This window comes from Lactuca saligna, chromosome 4 (genome assembly GCF_052625555.1).
Source record: "Lactuca saligna cultivar CGN05327 chromosome 4, ASM5262555v1, whole genome shotgun sequence".
NCBI lineage: Eukaryota > Viridiplantae > Streptophyta > Magnoliopsida > Asterales > Asteraceae > Lactuca > Lactuca saligna.
Genome location: NC_136420.1, coordinates 118,069,626 through 118,092,070, shown reverse-complemented (window position 1 = coordinate 118,092,070; position 22,445 = coordinate 118,069,626). Strand labels below are relative to the sequence as shown.

General features: G+C 37.1%; 1 non-coding gene across 1 annotated transcript; it reads right to left on the bottom strand.

The window, feature by feature from the left end:
• Window positions 1-21,858: 21,858 nt before the first annotated feature.
• On the bottom strand, window positions 21,859-21,960 carry LOC145044656 (small nucleolar RNA R71). The gene has a single exon (XR_013681602.1). It is a non-coding gene; the product is annotated as a small nucleolar RNA R71 (small nucleolar RNA).
• Between the last annotated feature and the right edge of the window lie 485 nt (window positions 21,961-22,445).

Genomic DNA, 22,445 nt, shown 5'->3' with positions numbered 1-22,445 from the left:
CCATGTCATATAATCCATGAGAATCAACAACACTCATGATGGATCACCTTGACCATAGTGGAGCATCAAGATGGACAGGTGGTGCATCATGAACACTAATGGCCCAACATCCATAATGATGGCACAACATGGTGTCATCCTTGTGCAATACCAACTTCTGAGCATCCTTCAATGATCTCGACCATCAGATGACTTCATAGCATACTTGGCTCATCAGAGCTACCACGGCTCATCAGAGCTATCATGGCTCATTAAGGAATCAAAATGGACCATCTTGCACCATGATGGAGCAACATATGAAAGGATAGCACAACAGGCATCAAGTATGGTGCAAGAATTTCTAGGTTGGAGCAACATCACCACCTTACAAAAACAACACCATGCATGGTGCAACAAGGAAATGCTTGGCACGACAACATACTCCATGGTGAAACAGGGGTACCTCATGGATCAAGAGGAAGTAGTTTGGTGCAAGAAGGAGTGCCCTTGGCGCAACAACATCCTTCATGGCCCAACCCTTTAACAGATGGAGCAAAAGGGTTCCCTTGTTGCTCCATATCACTCCTAAGTTCTCCAAAGCTCTTCCAAGTGCTCCTAACCCACTTCTATATGATCCGTTTTTTTGGAACATGATCCGTTCCTTTGTCAGACGATCCATTCCCTTCTTAGATTATTCGTTCCTTTGTCACATGCTCCATGAACCTCAACTGCTCTATTGAGGTCCAAGTGCTCCAAATGCTCCATTAATATGATTCAAATGCTCCATGTTGGAAAAGGCTTCAAACCTCAACAATATCAGCCCCCTTTTCCATTCTCTTCTAAATCATTTAAGCATTCTTTAGAGCATGAACAAAAGAAGTTTATGGAACAAGTTCTTTCACTATCAATAAATGCTCCATTTTTTAAGTCAACGACAAAGTCTACCAAGGCTCCAAGATACGAAAAAATGCATTTATGGATTAACAAGAATCTCACAGATGGAATCTTTGTATTGATGAGAAATTTTAAGAGTTGGGATTTTGGAGAAGTGAGGATGAGTCTTGTGTATATGTCAAAGCTAGTGGGAGTATAGTGAGCTCTCTGGTATTGTATGTAGATGACATACTTCTCATAGGAAATGACATCTCAACCTTGTAGGAGGTTAAGTCCTCGCTTCGGAAGTGTTTCTCAATGAAGCACCTCAGAGAAGCTACGTATATCCTAGGGATAAGGATATTAAGAAACAGAAGTAAAAGACTAATAGGATTTAGTCAAAGCGCTTACTTGGACAAGGTATTGAAACGTTTAAGCATGGAGAACTCCAAGAAAGGTGACTTACATATCCAAGGCAATACCAAACTAAGTATGACTCGGAGTCTGAGTATAGAGGCTGAGATAGCGTAATTGAGTCCTATACCATATGCTTCCACAATTGGTTCGATCATGTATGTTATGACTTGTAATCGCCCTGATGTGGCCTTTGCTTTTAGCATGGTCAACAGATATTAAGGGAACCCTGGTAAAGCTAACTGGATTGTGGTTAAGAACATTCTTAAGTACCTGCGGAGGACTAAGGACTGGGTCCTTACCCTCGGTGGTAGTAATGACTTGAGATGAATAGGATATAGTGATGAAATCTTCAGACCCTCGGGCTAGATATTTACACTGAATGGAGGATTAGTGACATGGAAAAGTTCCAAGCAGGAGACTGTAATTGATTCAACGTGCGAATCAGAGTACATATCATCAAGCAAAGCAGAGAAGTAGGCAATATGGTTAAAAAAGTTCATCGAAGACCTTAGAGTTATTTCATCCATAAAAGAGCTCGTGGAGATTTTCTACGATACTGAACTGGCAGTTTCGATACCTAAGGAACTGAGAGATCATGGAAGTTCTAGGCATACCGACAAAAATTACCAGTTTCTAAGATATCAAGTAGAATAAGGTCACCTCGTGGTGAAAAGGATATCATCAGAGGACAATTGAACAGATCCCTTACAAAGGGACTTACCAGGGTTAAGCACTTGCAGCATGCGAGGGGAATTTGGCTAAAGGACAATATTAGTTTTAGTGATTAGATAAATCGAAACTTGTAATAGCTACATTGTAATTGACATTTGATGATGAATAAAAGGAGTTCTATTTATAAGTAAAGTTATTGCCTTGTGTCAATCATTTACTATTTTTTCACTTTGCATGTTATGACTTCCAGAATAATAAGATTTATTCAAATTATCCACAGTCAATCATAATTTGGAAGTAGGTATGAAAGAAGACTTTCATGAGTTGGCTTTTAGATTTGTCTAAGGAGTTAGACATAGCAACATGTTTGCTACACCATTCATTAGTACTTCTGAAATAAGATTTGATTATTGGATCAACCCACACTCACTTGAATCACTTCATGGAATTTATCATGAGTGATGGTGAGACGATAATTTCATATAAGTCTTCAAACCTATATATATGATTTGTCAACTACAATTTGGTTATGCATTGATGATATGAAAACGCATTAGTAACATGATGTTATAAAACGTATCGTTGTGCATGATTTAATGAGTAGTTAGTAAAAGCATATAATGTTGAAGTTTATTTGTTCCCTTTTATCCTAAGAGGATTAAAGTTGATGTCTTGGGCCCTCAATTATTATTTCATGACTTATGTGTCGGGCCCAATAAGAACTAAATTGATGTGTTCAGTTATGTTCTATGTCAAACGAATCGGAAATCGGGAAACAAACTACTGGATAATAAGCATGACATTGTTCAATGCATTTGTCCAGATGATATCTTGAGAACAGATAATTATAGGATCCCTTATCTAAAGGATGCGTCACTGACTGGGTCAGAGTTAACAATGGCTTTTTAAAGCTTACAATTGCTAAGTCGGATCCTGAAGTCATATTGGAAGCTATAGTTATTAAACTTATCCAAGTGGGAGACTGTTGGATATGGTTGATGGGTTTTGAGCATTCTAACACTTCCTAAGTGTACATGCAACCCTAATAACCTTGGATCTATGTTTGTCTAATTTGTCATGCAAAGTTGAATTCCAAGGTTATATCCTATCTAGCATACATGGGGAACAATTTTAACATAAAGTATAGATAGAATAACTTACCTTGTTGTTGCTTGTGTTCCTTGAAACCTTGTGAGCCTAGCACCTCAAGTGGTGATGCCTCAAATGCTTCACACAACACCAAATGCTCTTGGAAGAACTTATGAGAGAATACACACTCTTCAAAATCGGCCAAGCCCCCTTATTACTTAGTGTAACCGATTTGGGAGGAGATCATATTCCTTATATAGTGTTGACACATCTAGGGTTAAACCCTAATGTGTCATGACTCTTCATTTCCATGACCCATGGGTTTGTAACTCCCATGGAGCATCCATGGAGCATCCTATGGGTGGAACCCAACTTGATGATCCATGGAGCCTTTTAGCCCACTATACAAGATATGGATGATTTACTTAATCAACCCATATATTTAATTAGTTATCTTTTGATCACTTAATTAATTCTAAATTAATTCTTGATCAAACTAATCAAATAATATTATTAATATATTAGAACTTATAATATATTAATAATCTCCAAGCGTTATTTCTCTCATTTAGTTTATCCAATTGCATGGTGCCATGCAACCCAAATGGACCATGCCGGGTCGGGTCAAGTACATACCAGAAATAGTTATGGACTTAGACACCTTATCCAACAGTCTCCCACTTGGATAAGTCTAGTAACTATTACTGCAAGTATGATTTCAGGAACCGATCGGCAATCGTAGCTCTTTACAAGGTTTCTTGAAACTTGAGAAGATGATGGTACGCCATTTAAGATAAGTGATCATATAATCCTCTGTTCTAGATATCAGTCGGACAAATACATGGAACAATGTCTTACTTATTGTCCAACATTTGTTTCCCGATTTCCAATTTGTTTGACAAAGAACTTTATTGAACACATCAATCTAGTTCTGACCGGGCCCGGTACATGGGTCAAAACAAAATCATCGAGGGGCCCAGATATCAGCTTCTAATCCAAGAAGGAACAGATAAACTTCGACTCATATGTTTGTTCTACTACTCATTGAATTACACATAAGAGCACGATTTTATAACATCGAGTTGCCAATGCGTTTTTCGTACAATCAATGCATAACCAACTCGTAAGTAACAAATCATATCTCTAGGTTTAAAGACTTATATGATATTACCGTCTCACGATCACTCGAGATAGAATTCCATGAAGTGATTCCAGTGAGCGTGGGTTGAGTCCAATGCTCAGAACTTATGAGCACTCATGATTGTTGTAGCCTTGTCCCAGACCTCTACAATCAAACATGACAGTCTTGATTCATACCTACTTCCGACATATGACCGACTGTGGAGGTTTGAATAATATGTTATACCAAACAAAATTATTCTGGAAGTCAAAACATGCAAAAGAAATATAGTAAACGATCGACAAGAGATAACAACACTTTACTCATAAATAAAACACTTTTATTCATCATCAAATGTCAATTACACTTTACAAATTTCGAGATTATCTAACTACTAAATCTAATATCATCCTTCAGCCCTATGCTCCGAGCATGCTGGAGATGCTTAACCCGAGTCAGTCCCTTCGTGAGGGGATCTGCCGGATTCTCATCTGATGATACCCTCTTTGCCACGAGGAGTCCTTCTTCGATCCGATGTCTGCTGAAATGGTATTTTCTGTCGATGTGTCTGGATCTCCCGTGATCCCTTGGTTCCTTGGCTAAGGCAACAGCACTTTCACTATCACAGAAAATTTCCATCGGCTCTTTAATAGCTGGTACAACTCCAAGGCCTCCAATGAAGTTCCTCAGCCATAACGCCTCCTTTGCCGCTTCGCTAGCTGCAATATACTCTGATTCACAAGTAGAATCAGCCACTGTCTCTTGCTTGGAACTCTTCCAAGAAATTGCTCCTCCATTTAGGGTAAAGACCCAACCCGACTGAGAGCGGAAGTTATCCCTATCAGTCTGGAAGCAAGCATCACTATACCCTACAACTCTCAAGTCATCACTTCCACCGAGGGTAAGGACCCAGTCCTTAGTCCTTCGTAGGTACTTGAGAATATTCTTTACCGCAATCCAGTGTGCCTTGCCAGGGTTCCCCTGAAACCTGCTAACCATGCTCAAGGAAAAGGCTACATCAGGTCGAGTACACGTCATAGCATACATGATCAAACCTACAGCCGAAGCATAAGGTAATCGACTCATTTCTGCTATCTCAGCCTCAGTGCTAGGGCTTTGTGTCTTACTCAGCTTGGCGCTACTCTGGATGGGCAACTCTCCTTTCTTGGAGTCTTGCATTCTGAATCTCTTCAGAATCTTCTCCAAGTAGGTACTTTGACTAAGTCCAATTAGTCTTTTACTCCGATCTCTCAAGATTCTTATCCCCAAAATATAGGCAGCTTCACCAAGGTCCTTCATAGCGAAACACTTTCCAAGCCAGGACTTTACTTCCTGCAAGGTTGGAATGTTGTTTCCTATGAGTAGTATGTCATCCACATACAATACCAAAAAGCTAACTATACTCCCACTAGCCTTGACATATACACAAGATTCATCTTCACTCCTAGAAAAGCCAAATTCCTTGACTTTTTCATCAAAGCAAAGATTCCATCTGCGAGGTGCTTGCTTTAATCCATAAATGGATTTCTCAAGCTTACACACTCTATTAAGGTACTCGTTACTGACAAAACCCTCTGGCTGACTCATGTAAACATCTTCAGCCAACTTCCCATTAAGGAAAGCGGTTTTGACATCCATTTGCCAAATTTCATAGTCATGAAATGCGGCTATGGCTAACAGAACCCGAATAGACTTAATCTTGGCTACCGGAGAAAAGGTCTCATCATAATCCACTCCAGGAATTTGAGAGAAACCCTTTGCAACCAGTCTAGCCTTATAAGTGTGTACTTTACCATCCATGTCGGTCTTCTTCTTGAAGACCCATTTGCACCCTACAGTCTTTCGACCTGGTACATTCTCAACCAAGTTCCAAACTTGATTGTCATACATGGATTGTATCTCGCTATCCATAGCCTCTTTCCATTTAGCAGACTCGGGGCCTGCCATGGCTTCCTCGTAGCTGTTAGGGTCATCTTGACTTACTAGTGTCCCATCACTAATAAGTGTCTCACCTTCTGCAGTAATATGGAATCCATAGTAATGCTCAGGTGCACTCCTAACTCTCGTGGAACGCCTCAGAGGTACAGATTCGTCAATTGGCTCAACAGGAGTTTCCTCCTCAAGTTGAGGGCTAGAGTTTGAAGTTTCTTCACCACTTGACTCTTGAATTTCTTCAAGATCAACTTGCCTCCCACTGTCTCCTTGGCTTATAAACTCTCTTTCTCGAAAGACTCCTCTTCTTGCTACAAAGACCACATTGTCACTAGGTCTGTAGAAGAGGTAACCAAAGGATTGCTGTGGGTAGCCGATGAAAATACACCTCTCGCTTCGGGGTTCGAGCTTATCATGAGTCTCGCATCTCACGAAATCCTCGCAACCCCAAATCTTGATGTGGTCTAGTTTAGGTACTTTACCAGTCCACATCTCGTGAGGAGTTTTGGCAACTTTCTTTGTTGGGACTAGATTAAGGATATGGGCGACAGTCTCTAAGGTATACCCCCATAATGAGATTGGTAGCGAAGCTTGACTCATCATGGAACGAACCATGTCCAACAAGGTTCGATTACGCCTCTCAGCCACACCATTCAACTGCAGTGTCCTGGGAGGTGTCAATTGTGAGATAATCCCACATTCCCTTAGATAGTCGAGGAACTCTGAACTAAGATACTCACCACCCCGATCGGATCGAAGCATCTTAATGTTCCTGCCCAATTGATTCTCGACTTCCTGTTTAAATTCCTTAAACTTCTCGAAAGTCTCTGACTTATGCTTGATTAAGTAGACATATCCATATCTACTGTAATCATCAGTAAAAGTCAAATAATAACGATTAGCATCCCTTGTGGCATGTTTGAATGGTCCACACACATCCGTGTGTATAAGGTCCAACAAACCTTCACCCCTTTCACACGAGCCTGTGAAGGGTGACTTTGTTATTTTTCCAAGTAAGCATGATTCGCAACTATCATTTGACTTTAGGTCAAACTACTCCAAGACTCCATCCTTTTGGAGTTGGCCTATGCGTTTCTTGCTTATATGTCCAAGACGACAATGCCATAATGATGCTTTATCCAAGTTATTATTATTAGTAGAATCAATACACAAAACATTATTTCCTAAGTTATCTACAACAGATACAACTTCATACACACCATCACAAGGTAATGCTTTAAAATAAAGTACATTATTAAAGAAAGCATTAATCGAACCAACTTCATTATCAAACGAAAAGGTGAAACCTTGTTTGTACAATGCATGAAAGGAAATAATATTTCTTGCCATTTCTGGCGAATAACAACATTTATTCAAATCTAAATTTAACCCACTACTTAGCGATAAAGTATAAACTCCAATCTTGGTGACAGGTGTAACTTTCCTATTCCCCATGATTAAGTTTATTCTTCCTTGCTCCACATTCTCACTTCTTCCTAGTCCCTGCAAGTCACAACAAATATGAATACCACAACCGGTATCAAGGACCCAAGATTTCGAATGGGGTGAGTTATTAGAAATGATAGTGTAAATACCTGCATGGTTGGGTTTGACTTTCCCATCCTTCACATCCTGCTGGTACTTTGGGCAGTTCCGCTTCCAATGAGCTTTTTCATGGCAATAGAAGCATTCAGCCTCTTTTGGGTCAAAAGAAGGAGTAATGAAACCTTTCTTGGTTCCACTTGAAGAAGAGCCATCAAGGGTCCGAGCCTTGGTACCCTTCGAAGATCTCTTTCTCTTCCTCCCTCGACTCTGCCCGATTGCCAAGACCGGAGTTGTTTCTGGAGTAGGAGTGATAGCAACCGACTTCCCCTTAAGACCTGTTTCTGCGGTCTTGAGAAGTCCCTGAAGTTTGCTGAGGGTGACCTCTTCCTTGTTCATGTGATATGTCATGCGGAATTGATCATAGCACGATGGTAAGGAGTGAAAAATGATATCTATTGCAAGCTCCACAGGGAAGTTCACATTGAGCTTCAGCAACCGATCCACATACCTTTGCATTTTCTGCATGTGGCTCGTGACGGACTCTCCGTCCTTCATCATGGTTGTTATCATGGAGCAGATGACTTCGTACCTCTCTTGTCGTGCACTTTGATGGTATCTTTCCATCAAATCTTGGTGCATTTCATAAGGGTAGAAGTCTTCGTAAGACTTTTGGAGTTCAGCTGTCATGGTGGCTAACATGATGCAAGCCACCTTGGTTGCATCTCTTTCATGAGTATGAAAGTCAGCGATCTCCTGGGGAGTTGCAGTGGACTCGTCAATTTCCTTAAGCTCCTTGTCAAGGACATATTCTTTGTCCTCGTAGCGAGTAATCATCCTGATGTTTCTGATCCACTTATTGAAGTTGGATCCATCAAAGGTGACTTTCCCACACAGACTCATAAGAGTAAAGGAGCCATTAGGATTCGAGCCAGAAGCATTGTTTGAAGACATCTGAAAAGAAGAACAAGTTTAGTTTAGATTTAAGAGAGTCCTTAATAAAACACCCAAATGTAATATTAAGGCTAGGATCCAATCACAATATAATATAACTTAGAAGAGGTATGCCGTAATCTAAGCTATACCATATTTGAAAGGTAGGTGAATGACGATTCACCAATTTCCACCACGAAAACCGAAATATTAAATATTTAGTTTTTATTGGTTTTAGAAATTCCTAGATTCTTTAAGATCCAATGAACTTTTCAAAGGCATGTTTCAATCTCGAGAGTGCCCTCCAAGTTTTGTGACTGGGATGCCGAGGATCACAAAACGAGGTGTGAAGTAACCATGCAAATCACTTGGTACCTTTAAAGTTTATCACTCAATCGATGTGCCGGTAAACCACACACGCTCCACCGATACTATAATAAACCTTAAGTCACCCTTTACCTACCTTGTTAAGTCCAAGTTAGTGTGCCGGTTAACCACACACGCTCCACCAACGACTTTGACAAAGTGTAAAGTGTAATTTCATGGATTAGCACCTTATTCACATTTTTCCTAAAGTAACTAAGATTGGGAATTTAATAAACATTTAGTTACTTTATTATATTCATCATACTTTGAATGAGAATTTATAAGTCCTTGTCTTACCCGTTCGGCTAACGACCCTCCACCAGTCAAGCAAGCGGTGGGTGAGAACATACACCCATTAAGTCACCATTTTATAGGCAACAACCTTATACCCACCTTATAGACCGGCTTCGTGAATGAGGCGTACTAGCGGTAAGACGACTTGTTCTTATACATATATATATATATATATATATATATATATATATATATATATATATATATAATTATTAAATTATCATAATATAAGTATAAGGGTTGAATTTTAACTTTTAAAATTCTAGGGGTTGGAACTAAAGTTTTAACTTAACTTTACTTGTTCCAAAACTTGAGGGCAAGTTTTGTAACTTTCAAAACTTTTCATTTCTTGTAACTTATGAGTTTAATAGAGTCATAAAATGAAGACTCTTCATTTTTATAACTCTTGTGTTTTCTTAATGGTTTTTAACTCAAGTGACTCTTGGTTTTCCATAACTTAAGGATAAGTTATGGACTCCATTAAAACACATTATGATCAAGAATTAAACTACCAAATAGGTTACAAATAATTCCTATGATCATCTAAAACATCATAAGAACAAGAACATGAATATGAACATAATCAAAAATTACATAAAACTTTGTAATTTTGATAACTAGTTGTTGTAAATGAATTAGCAAGACATACACCACCAAAAAACAAGTTTACATTTACTAAATCAGTTTAGGGTAATGTTTCTAATTCATTTTCCAGCAACTGAATCGAAATTCTGCACTCATTCGACCCTACTCGCCGAGTGCATGAACATGACTCGCCGAGTTGGTTGAAGATACACATGGACTCGACGAGTCCCCGCTATAGACTCGACGAGTCCGATCGCAGACAGCAAATTTTCGATTCTGTTTTTCAACTTTTAAGCACAAATAAGAACAAACAAGCCTAGGCTCTGATACCACTGATGGGTTTTGAGCATTCTAACACTTCCTAAGTGTACATGCAACCCTAATAACCTTGGATCTATGTTTGTCTAATTTGTCATGCAAAGTTGAATTCCAAGGTTATATCCTATCTAGCATACATGGGGAACAATTTTAACATAAAGTATAGATAGAATAACTTACCTTGTTGTTGCTTGTGTTCCTTGAAACCTTGTGAGCCTAGCACCTCAAGTGGTGATGCCTCAAATGCTTCACACAACACCAAATGCTCTTGGAAGAACTTATGAGAGAATACACACTCTTCAAAATCGGCCAAGCCCCCTTATTACTTAGTGTAACCGATTTGGGAGGAGATCATATTCCTTATATAGTGTTGACACATCTAGGGTTAAACCCTAATGTGTCATGACTCTTCATTTCCATGACCCATGGGTTTGTAACTCCCATGGAGCATCCATGGAGCATCCTATGGGTGGAACCCAACTTGATGATCCATGGAGCCTTTTAGCCCACTATACAAGATATGGATGATTTACTTAATCAACCCATATATTTAATTAGTTATCTTTTGATCACTTAATTAATTCTAAATTAATTCTTGATCAAACTAATCAAATAATATTATTAATATATTAGAACTTATAATATATTAATAATCTCCAAGCGTTATTTCTCTCATTTAGTTTATCCAATTGCATGGTGCCATGCAACCCAAATGGACCATGCCGGGTCGGGTCAAGTACATACCAGAAATAGTTATGGACTTAGACACCTTATCCAACAATGGTATCTAAGTCCATAACTATAAATGGGATGTACTTGAATCGATAGTAGCATGGTCCTTCTGGGTTGCCTTCACCAGTGCAATTTGATAGGATGGATTTTTGAGAATAAGGTTATTTGGGATTTGTTAATATATTACAAGTATAATATATTAATATTATTTAATTAGTATTGATCAAGAATGAATTTGGAATTGATTTTTTGATCAAAAGATAAAAATTAAATATATGGGGATTGATTATGAAAATCAATGATTCTTGTAATGTGGGCTAGTGATCCATGATTGTATAGTTGGGCTAAACCAATAAGATAATCCATGGATAGTCCATGGAGGTTAACCTATGCAGCATGAGAATGTGGAAACTCATGGGTTATTAGGGTTTACAAAGTGTAACCCTAGAATTTTCCGCATTATAAATAGTGACCCCATAAGTGAAAATCGGCTACACACTCGTTAGAGTCAAATATATTATTCTCTTAAAGCCTCCTCTTGCATATTGGTGTTTGTGAACCATTAGAGGCATCACAATTGAGGTGCTCAAGCTTGAAAAGGATAAGAAGTCTACCCTACTCAAGAGGTATGAATCCAAACTAAGTTTTGTTATATAGCTTCAATTGTATGCTAGCTAGGGTGAATGCTTTGCAAAAACAAAATGGATGTGTAATTAGAGAAAACATAGATCCAAAGCGTTTAGGGTTGCATGTGCACCATAAGAGTGTTACATTGCTCAAAACCTAATAGTGGTTTCAGAGTCTAGGATTGTTTTTTGTTATATTTGATGCTTACTAGTTTTTCGAAGCTGAAAAAGTCGAAATTTTGGCCTCTGACTGATGAACTCGTCGATTCCATGAACAGACTCGACGAGTCCACTCAGTAATAGAGCAACTAACCGAGTCCAGTTCATGTACTCGGCGATTTGAACGCTCTCTGTGCAGAATTTTGAGTTTCTTGGTCTGGTCTCTATTTCGAACACTACCACAAACTGTTTTGGATAATTGTAAATGTTTTTTATGATATGGTGGTTCTTGTACTCATCTAACCATAAGATAATTGTCAAAGTTTTAAAAATAATTGTTGTTTTATATGATAAACAAAATTGCTTTCAAATTCTTGACTTGAAATTATCTTGATTATCAGTTTAGTTAGATCATAGATTATATGATAATTTTATTTGTTAGTAAAATGATCTAAAGAAAGTTTTAATGAACTCTAAAAATTGTCCTCAGGTTATGGAAAATGAAATGTCACATACATTATTATTCTATTAAACCCATTAGTTATGAATGCGAAAAGTTTTGACAAGTTTCAAAACTAGCCTGAAGTTTTGGAATTTACAAAGTCTCATTAAATGAAACTTTAATTCCAAACGCTAGAGTTTTACAAGTTAAAATTCAACCCTTATACTTTATAATATTATAATTTTAATAATATATATATATATATATATATATATATATATATATATATATATATATATATATAAGGAGGTATAAGGTTACTGCCTATAAAAAGTTGTGGTTTAATGATAAATATAAAGTAACTAGACTTTTATTAAATTCCCAATCTTAGTTACTTTAGGAAAAATGTGAAAATGTGCTAATCCATGAAATTACACTTTTCACCTTTTTAAGTCGTTAAGGAAGCATGTGTGGTTAACCGACACTCTAATCCGGAACTGACAATGTGTGGCAAAGGGTAACTTGGTGTTAATCATAGATCAATGGAGCATGTGTGGTTAAGCGGCACACTGATTAGGTGATATGTAAGATTGGGTGTACCAAGCTAATTTGCATGGTTATTCACACCTTGTTTGTGATCCTCCGCATCCCTGTCACAAACTTGAAGGGCACAATCAAGATTTAAACATGCCATTGAAAATTTCAATGAAACTCAAAGATCTAAGAATTTTAAACCAATTAAAACTTAATAATCTAATTCATTTTTCATGGTGGAAATTGCTATATCGTCGTTTACCTACCTTCAAATATTTTAAAACTGGATTACAACATCCCTCTTCGCAATTGTAGAATATTGTGTTGGGTCCTAGGCTTAATATTTCATATTGGGTGTAATATTAAGGATTATCATCGAATCTAAACTTTGTTCTTCTTCTTTTAAGATGTCTATCCCAAACAATGCTTCCACACCAATTCCTTTTGGCTCCTTCTCCCTTATGAACCTATATGGTAGGGTCATTTTCGATGGCTTGAAATTCAATGAATGGATTCGTAACATCAGATGGCTATTCTCTATGAGGACAAAGAATATTTCCTTCATAAAGAGCTTAAGGAGATTGATGTAACCACTGCTACTCCTAAATGAATCATTAACATACTACTAATGAGAGGGATGCGACAAAGGTGTTGTGTCTTATGATAGCTACCATGACTGCTGATCTGCAGAAGTCCTATGAGGACTACTATCCTTATGAAATGTATCATGATTTGATGGAAACATGCCATCAAAGTGCTCGACAGGAAAGGTATGAGATCATTGCCTCCATGATCACAACCAAAATGAAGGATGGTGAAACCATCACTACCCGCTTGCAAAAGATGCAGAGATTTGTGGACTGCTTGCTAAAATTGAATGTCAATTTTGATGAATAGTTGTCCATAGATATAATTCTACACTCTTTACCCTCTTGTTTTGATCAGTTTCGTATGACTTATTGTAATGACCCATTATTTCAAATCAATTTAATAGTATTGATCAACATGTAATTCATTTTAAAGCAATAAAGATAATTCCCTAATTATAATAAATCTACTTTAATCTTTAATGAAGTCTTCATTCAATACTATATGTCTATACGAATCCAAAAATATATAGAATATCTAAATCTAACTTCACGTGATGAAGTTATGATAACTTCTATCACCACAACCTTTATATCAAGTGGAATTTAAAATAGACTTAGAATTAAGTATTCGAGTATAAACGAAAATTGTAGTACTCGGAAATAGGTACGCGTGGATATAAAGAACGTAAAAAACGGAACTTGTATGCAAAAGTTATGACCTACCGAAGTGTCTGCTGTCTGAATGCTTAATACGTATATGAAACCCTAGCCTGACCGAGCTCACGACATGAGCACATATGGCTCACGACGTTAGGTAGACAATCGACACCTTTCAAGACTAGTATCCATACGACAAGTCTACGAAATGATTCATCAAATCTCACAATGTGAGCAAGAAATTCCTCACGACATGAGAGCCATTGTGACACCTGCTGAAGCTAGGGGCAGAGATGGCGGGACTACGAGCTGATCAGGACCAAGCTCACGACATGAGTTTGCATGGCTCACAACCTGAGAGTCGATATTTCTGACTATAAATAGAGGGTTCTCCCTCTTCACTTTGGTTATGAATTTTGTATCACCTCCACTTCCACAAACATTACTTTAAGCCTTTCTAAAACCCACAAAGCCCAGAGAAACCCCCTAACAGCCGAAGAAAGCCGATAGCCCCAAAGTCCTTGAGAAATAATCTTTTCCAATAGAAACTCTGCTCGTGTAAAGCTACGTTTTTCATCAAAAACTCGCAGTTTCTTCAAGAAAAAATCATTCCTAGAAACGAAACATTGCCCGAATCACAACTCATTAAGTGAGTTCATACCCCTTGCATTTTTACTATTTTTCATTGTTTTAGGAGAGGGGGGGGGGGGGGGGGGGGAATACAAGTCTAACACAAGAATATTATGTTTATAATTTAAGGATTTCTAAATATTTCAAAAACAACTTTAATTTACTAAAACTCTTGTAAATATTGTCAAACTCTTTTAAATGTTTTAAAAACCTTTTAAAAATATATTTTGACAAAATCATATATATATATATATATATATATATATATATATATATATATATATATAAGATTTTAAGGGCTTATGTCTAATAATTCGCTTTATTTCCTTTTCCTTGTTTGGATGTGGGCTTAGGGTAGAGTTATTTGTCTGAATGTCGTGTCAGTTTTAATTATATATATGAATATAGAAGTTATTTCAATCAAATTCATTACATATCAAGTGGAGTTATTTCCTTTTCCTTGTTTGGGGGTACTTTCATGAATATTACATATCAAGCAGAACGCACATATAAATTATAATAGGTATAATTTGTGGAACTCTCAAACTATCTTCATTAATCAGTTATACAAAGTTTAATGGTATACTCTCATACAAATACTTTACATTCAAGTATACTAGATAAAGATCATACTATCATCTCATTTATTTCAAAAAATGACTTTTCATCATAATTATATACGTAATTGTCAATATGGTTTTTGTGAGACAACGTTCAGTTGCTTATTCATTTAGGCAATACTATTAAATTCCTTATGTTATAACCAAAATCCTAGACAGAGAGCGAGACAAATGTGTATAGATCTATACGGGGTTGACAATCCCGCAGTCATATTGTTCGGTATAGCTAGACTGGTATGCCTATGAGTGACAAATGTCATTAACAGCTCTGGCCCCAACAAAGCGTCATATCATGCCATCTAGTCATAGAATGGTTATAATAACTCACAAAAAGATATGAACAAATACGATTAGTGTATAATTAATTAAACCAAAGAGTACAAATACAACGTACTGGGTTTACAATAATACAATTTACAGTATAATACTATGACTTACATTTAGAGCTAGTGGAACGAGGCATATCACTTATACAAGGTTTTCATAGAGTACAATTTCAGAACTTGGAAAACATTAACAATAAAGAAAAAAAAATCTTTTTATAGTTTTATTTTGAATTAAAATTATCGTACCCTATTTTATAGTACAACAACACTTACACGGAATAGTTTTATGGAATTAAAACTACTTTTCAGTTAAAAGAGAGAATATTGGATTTTCTGGAACAATAAACATACTCACTATTTCAAGGAATAGAAAAAAAAAAAGTTTTTAAACTTAAATACTTATGCACTCACCAACTTTAATTTTGATACTCTCTTTTTAAAAACACTTGTATTCTCAGGGAACCAGTAGATAGGTAGATCCCCAGGATTTTGAGAAGATAAAGCAGTATAGAGTCATATCTTCTATCTTTTGCATATAATTTTTGGTGTTATATATACAATGACTTGAATACATATGTTCAACTTATACTTTATTAATGCAATGGTTGTTGTACTTTGATTACTATGATTCATGTGTTGTGATACTTAACATGAAGTTGTCCACCCCCGGACATTTCTGCGGCTTCGGTTTGGGGGCGTGGCACTTATCATATGAACAAGGAGGAGGTCACTCTCAGCAAGCTTCAAGGCCTTTTAAGGACAGAAGAAAGAAACCTGAAAGGCAAATCGGTTATGTCTACTCCTACTACTACTACTTCTGCCCCCGTTCTGGCAATCAGATATGGGAAAGGAAAAAAGAGGAAGGCTCCCTCTAAGAGTCACAAAGGAAAGTCTCTTGATGGATCCTCTTCCAGTAGGACAAAAATTGGTTCTGCTAATTCCTCTAATCTGAAGGATGCATTGTGCTTCCACTTCCATGAAAAAGGGCACTGGAAACGAAGCTGCCCTAAGTACATGCATGATATAAAGGATGGGAAGATCAAACCATCCTTTGCAGGTATTTACACAGTTCAATCTAAAAGCTCATGACATACTAATTCTTGGGTCCTTGATATAGATTATGGATTTCACATTTGTTCAGATTTTTAGGGATAAAAAGGAAGTATGGATGTGGAGCACGGGAAGATAAACTTAATCATGGGACATAGGAAAATGTCACCTGTGACCAAGATTGGAGTTTATTCATCATTGCTTAGTAATGGTTTAAATTTAGATTTGAATAATTGTTGTTACTCGGCTAATATAGTGAGGAATATTATTTCCTTATAGTTTGTATAAACAAGATTTTAACTTTTCTTTTAATAATGAAATTGGTGCTATTAATGCTTATTACAATTGTGTATTTTATTTTGAAGCATTACTTTGCAATGGTATATATGAAACTGTGATGGTTGTAGATAACCTAGGAAATAATGTGTTGAATATTGATTTGTTCAATGTTTTGGACAAGGCATGCTTGTGGAACTGTAATCTTGGACATGTCAACAAGAAGCGCATAGCCCAACTCTAAAAGGATGGATTTTCGGAGTCATTTGACTTAAATTCGGATGACACTTGTGAGTCTTGCTTACTTGGAAAGATTACCAAGTTGCCCTTCACTGGTACTTGTGAAAGCGGTGAAGGTTTGTTGGATCTCATACACATTCATGTGTGTGGACCATTCAGAACCGCCACAAAGGATGATAATCGCATCTATGTGACTTTTACTGATGATTACAACAGATATGGTTATATCTACTTAAGCAAGCATAAGTCGGAAAGCTTTGAAAATTTCAAAATGTTTAGCAAGAAGTGCAGAATCAATTAGGCAGAAAGATAAAGATGCTACGACCCGATCGAGGAGGAGAGTGTCTTAGCATCGAGTTCCTTGACTATCTTAAGGAATGTGGAATTTTTTTCACAATTGACGCAACCTAGAACACTACAGCTTAATGGTGTGGCTGATAGGCGCAATAGAACCTTGCTAGACATGCTACGTTCCATGATGATTCAAGCTTCATTACCTATCTCATTCTATGGGTATGCCTTAGAGACTGTCGCCCATGTCCTTAATCTAGTCCCTACCAAAAGGGTTTCCAAAACACCTCACGAGATGTGGACATGGAAGGTTCCCTCGTTAGACCACATCGAAGTTTGGGGTTTCAAGGCTTTCGTGAGACGTGATACTGATGACAAGATTGAACCTCAAAGTGAGCGATGTATTTTCATAGGCTACCTGCAAAAGTCTTTTGGATATCTCTTCTATAGATAGAGTGACAATGTTGTCTTTGTTGTGAAGAGAGGATTCTTTCGTGAGAGATAACTCATATGACAAGGGGAGAGTGGGAGGAAAATTTAATTTAAAGATCTTCAAGAGTCAAGCAATAAAGGAACCTCAAACAGTAGCAATCAACCCGAGGAGGAAACTTCAGTTGAACCAATCGACAAGTCTGTACCTCTGAGGTGTTCTAGTAGAGTTAGTGTTCCACCTATGTTATATGGATTTCATATAACATCTAAGCGTGACACATTTATTAGTGATAGCACACTGATAAATTTGGATGAACCTAACAACTACAAGGAAGCCATGGCAGGCCCTGAGTCTGCTAAATGGAAAGAGGCTATCGACAAAGAGATTCAGTCTATGTATGGCAATCAAGTTTTGAACTTGGTTGACAATGTACCAGGTCATAAGACAGGCAGGTGCAAATGGATCTTCAAGAAAAAGACCGAAATGGATGGGAATGTACACACGTATAACGCGCGACTGGTTATGAGGGGCTTTACTCAAACTCCGGGAGTTGACTATGATGAGACCTTCTCAACAGTAGCAAAGATTAAATCTATAGGAGTTATGTTGTCCATAGCTGCATTTCATGATTACGAAATATGATAAAATGGATGTTAAAACCGCTTTTATTAATGGAAAGTTGGCTGAAGATGTTTACATGAGTCAGCCAGAGGGTTTTGTCAATGCAAATACCCTAACAGAGTGTGTAACCTTGAAAAATCTATTTATGGATTAAAACAAGCATCTCGTAGATGGAATCTTTGTTTTGATGAGAAAGTCAAAGAGTTTAGATTTTGGACAAGCGAGGATGAGTCATGTGTATATGTCAAAGCTAAAGGGAGTATAGTGAGCTTTCTAGCATTTTATGTAAATGACATACTGCTCATAGTAAATAACATCCCAACCTTGCAGGAGGTTATGTCCTGGCTTGGGAAGTGTTTCTCTATGAAGGACCTCAGAGAAGCTGCGTATATCCTAGGGATAAGGATATTGAGAAACAGAAGTAAAAGACTAATAGGATTTAGTCAAAGCACCTACTTGGGAAAGGTATTGAAACGTTTCTGCATGGAGAACTCCAAGAAAGGTAATTTACCTATCCAAGGCAATACCAAACTGAGTAAGACTCAGAGTCCGTGTACAGAGGTTGGGATAGTAGAAATGAGTTATATACCATATGCTTCCGCAATTAGTTCGATTATGTATGCTATGACTTGTACTCACCTTGATGTGACCTTTGCTTTGAGCGTTGGTCAACTGATATCAAGGGAACCCTGGTAAAGCTCCTTAGAAAGTGGTTAAGAACATTCTTAAATACCTATGAAGGATGAAGGACTGGGTGCTTACCCTTGGTCGGGAGTGATGACTTGAGATTAACAGGATACATCGATGTGAGCTTTCAGACCGACAGAGATAATTTCTGCTCTCAGTCGGGCTGGGTATTCAGCCTGAATAGAGGAGTAGTGATATGGAAAAGTTCCAAGCCGGAGACTGTAGCTGATTCAACGTGCGAATCAGAGTACATATCAGCAAGAGAAGCAGCGAAGGAGGCGATATGGTTGAAAAACTTCTTTGGAGACCTTGGAGTTATTTCATCTATAAAGGAGTTTGTGGAGATTTTATGCGATAATGAAGGGGCGGTTTCAACATGCGAGGGGAAAAGTATATCATCAGAGGACAACCCAGAAGATACACTTACAAAGGGACTGACCAGGGTTAAGCACTTGTAGCATGCGAAGGGAAGTGGGCTAAATGATGATATTAGTTTTAGTGATTAGATAAACTAAAACTTGTAATAGCTAAATTGTAATTGACATTTAATGATGAATAAAAGGAGTTTTATTTATAAGTAAAGTCGTTTCCTTGTGTCAATCATTTACTATTGTTTTACTTTGCATGTTTTGACTTCCAGAATAATAAGATTTATTCAAACTATCCACAGTCGATCATACTTTGGAAGTCGGTTTGAAAGAAGACTATCATGAGTTGGCTTGTAGATTTGTCTAAGGAGTTAAACATAGCAAAAGGTTTGCTATACCATCCATGAGTACTTCTGAAATAATATTTGAGTATTGGATCAACCCGCACTCACTTCAATCACTTCATCGAATTTATCACGAGTGATGGAGAGACGATAATATCATATAAGTCTTCAAACCTAGATATATGAGTTGTTAACTACAAGTTGGTTGTGCATTGATGATACAAAAACACATTAGTAACTTGATGTTATAAAATGTATCGTTGTGCATGATTTAATGAGTAGTTAGTACAAGCATATAATGTCTAATTTTATCTGTTCCCTTTTATCTTAAGAGGATTAAAAGTAATGTATTGGGCCCCTCGATGATTCTGACTTGACTTATGTGTCGGGCCCAATCAAAACTAAATTGATGTGTTCAGTTATGTTCTATGTCAGACGAATCGGGAATCGAACTGTTGGAGAATAAGTATGACACTGTTTCATGCATTTTTCCTGCTGATATCTTGAGAACAGAGGTTTATATGGTCCCTTATCTAAAGGATGTGTCACTGACTGGGTCAAAATTGACAATGACTTTCGAAAGCTTACGATTACCATGTCGGATCCTGAAGTCACATTGGCAGCTAAAGTTAATAGACTTATCCAAGTGGGAGACTGTTAGATATGGTGTCTAAGCCCATAACTATAACTAGGATGTACTTGACTACATAGTAGCATGGTCCTCTTGGGTTGCCTTCACCAGTGCAATTTGATAGGATGGATTTTTGAGAATAAGGTTATTTTGTGATTTATTAATATATTACAAGGATAATATATTAATATTATTTAATTAGTATTGATCAAGAATTAATTTGGAATTGATTTTATGATCAAATGAGACTAATTAAATATATGGTTATTGATTATGAAAAACAATGATTCTTGTAATGTGGGCTAATGATCCATGACTATATAGTTGGGCTAAACCGATAAGATAATCCATGTGGTAGTCCAAGGAGTTTAACCCATGGAGCATGAGAATGTGGAAACTTATGGGTTATTAGGGTTTACAAAGTGTAACCCTAGCATTTGCCTCATTATAAATAGTGACCCATAAGTCAAAATCGGCTAAACACTCCTTAGATTCAAATATCTTATTCTCTTAAAGCCTCCTCTTGCATATTGGTGTTTGGGAACCATTAGAGGCATCACACTTGAGTTGCTCAAGATTTCAAACGTCAAGAACTCTACCCTACTCAAGAGGTATGTATCCAAACTATGTTTTGTTATATAGCTTCAGTTGTATGCGAGCTAAGATGAATGCTTTGGAAAAAAATGCATGTATAAATTGAAAAAACATAGATCCAAAACATTTAGGGTTGCATGTGCACCATATGAGTGTTATAGTGCTCAAAACCCAACAATATTAATCACGTTGTGGGCTCGTCTTAGTTAATTTTTACTTTAGTGATTTTTATTCATTTTATGCATTTTGTTATTTTTTTTCTTTTTGTATTGCAATGATTTATGACCCGGTGTTCTAAACCGCCGATAGTTCCACCATTTCAAGATCCAAAATCAACTTTTCACAAAAAGAAGAATTAGAAAGTTAACGACTCAACAAGCACTTTTCAATCAGAAAAAGGATTTGAGAGTTTTGAGAGGACACCTAATAATAAGGGAATTTGTTACAAGCCAGAAACATCGACGAAAGAATGTTCAAACGAATATAAAAAGTGAGGTTGAAGAGATGACATATATCACGAGAATTACTATAGGGGATTATAAGAAGAGGATAATTGAATATAATGGACCAGAGCTTGTTCCACTAGAGATACCAATTAAAAGAATTTTTGAGCTCAATAGGCATATTCTATCAATGCTCAAGGACATACCTTTCATTGGGAAGAGTATGAAGAGGCATTTACGCATATTGATGAAGTAAAGGACATTAAAAACTACTTCAGTGTTCCTAACATGCAAAGAGAATCCGTGTTACTTAGGATGCTTTTGGTGACATTTATCAGTGAAACAAATGTGTGGTTGAAGTCACACGTACCTGGAACCATTACTAAATGGGCAAATCTTCGTGATGCTTTTATTGAGCAATTTAGTCCACCTTTAAAGATCTCAAAGCTCAAGAAAATGATTGATAATTTTCATGGTTAGAGAGTCCTTATATGAAGCATGGGAGAGATACATGGGCTTGCTTCCAAGTTTTCCTCAACATGATCTTAATGTCTAATAATAAGTGTCCGTTTTCTATTATGGAGTGAATGTCACAACAACACAGCTTCCTGACTCTCAAGTACTAATGACGAAGAAGGAGCCAGAAACCATCAAAGAGTTGTTTGAAGACTTCACGAAGCATTCACATGAGTATCATAACCAACGAGAGGATCGTACTAGAGGTAAAGGAGATGGAGGGAATGAGAACATGTTTGTGGTTTTGGAAAAGTTAGAGAACATGGATCGGTAGATGACTAAGATGTATCAATCAATCCATGCCATAATAGTTGGTTGGGACAATTCTGGTAGGCCACATTTGACTAAGGATTGTGATCTACATTAAAATGGTAACTGAAAAGCACAAGTTTGCTACTCGAGTAGTGATCGATTTCATAAAGATTGGACGATGCCCGAAAATGAGTGGTTTCCATATGAAGAGTATAAGAAGCAAAATGATCAAAAGTTTAGACAAACCGGATGAGGTTTCTACC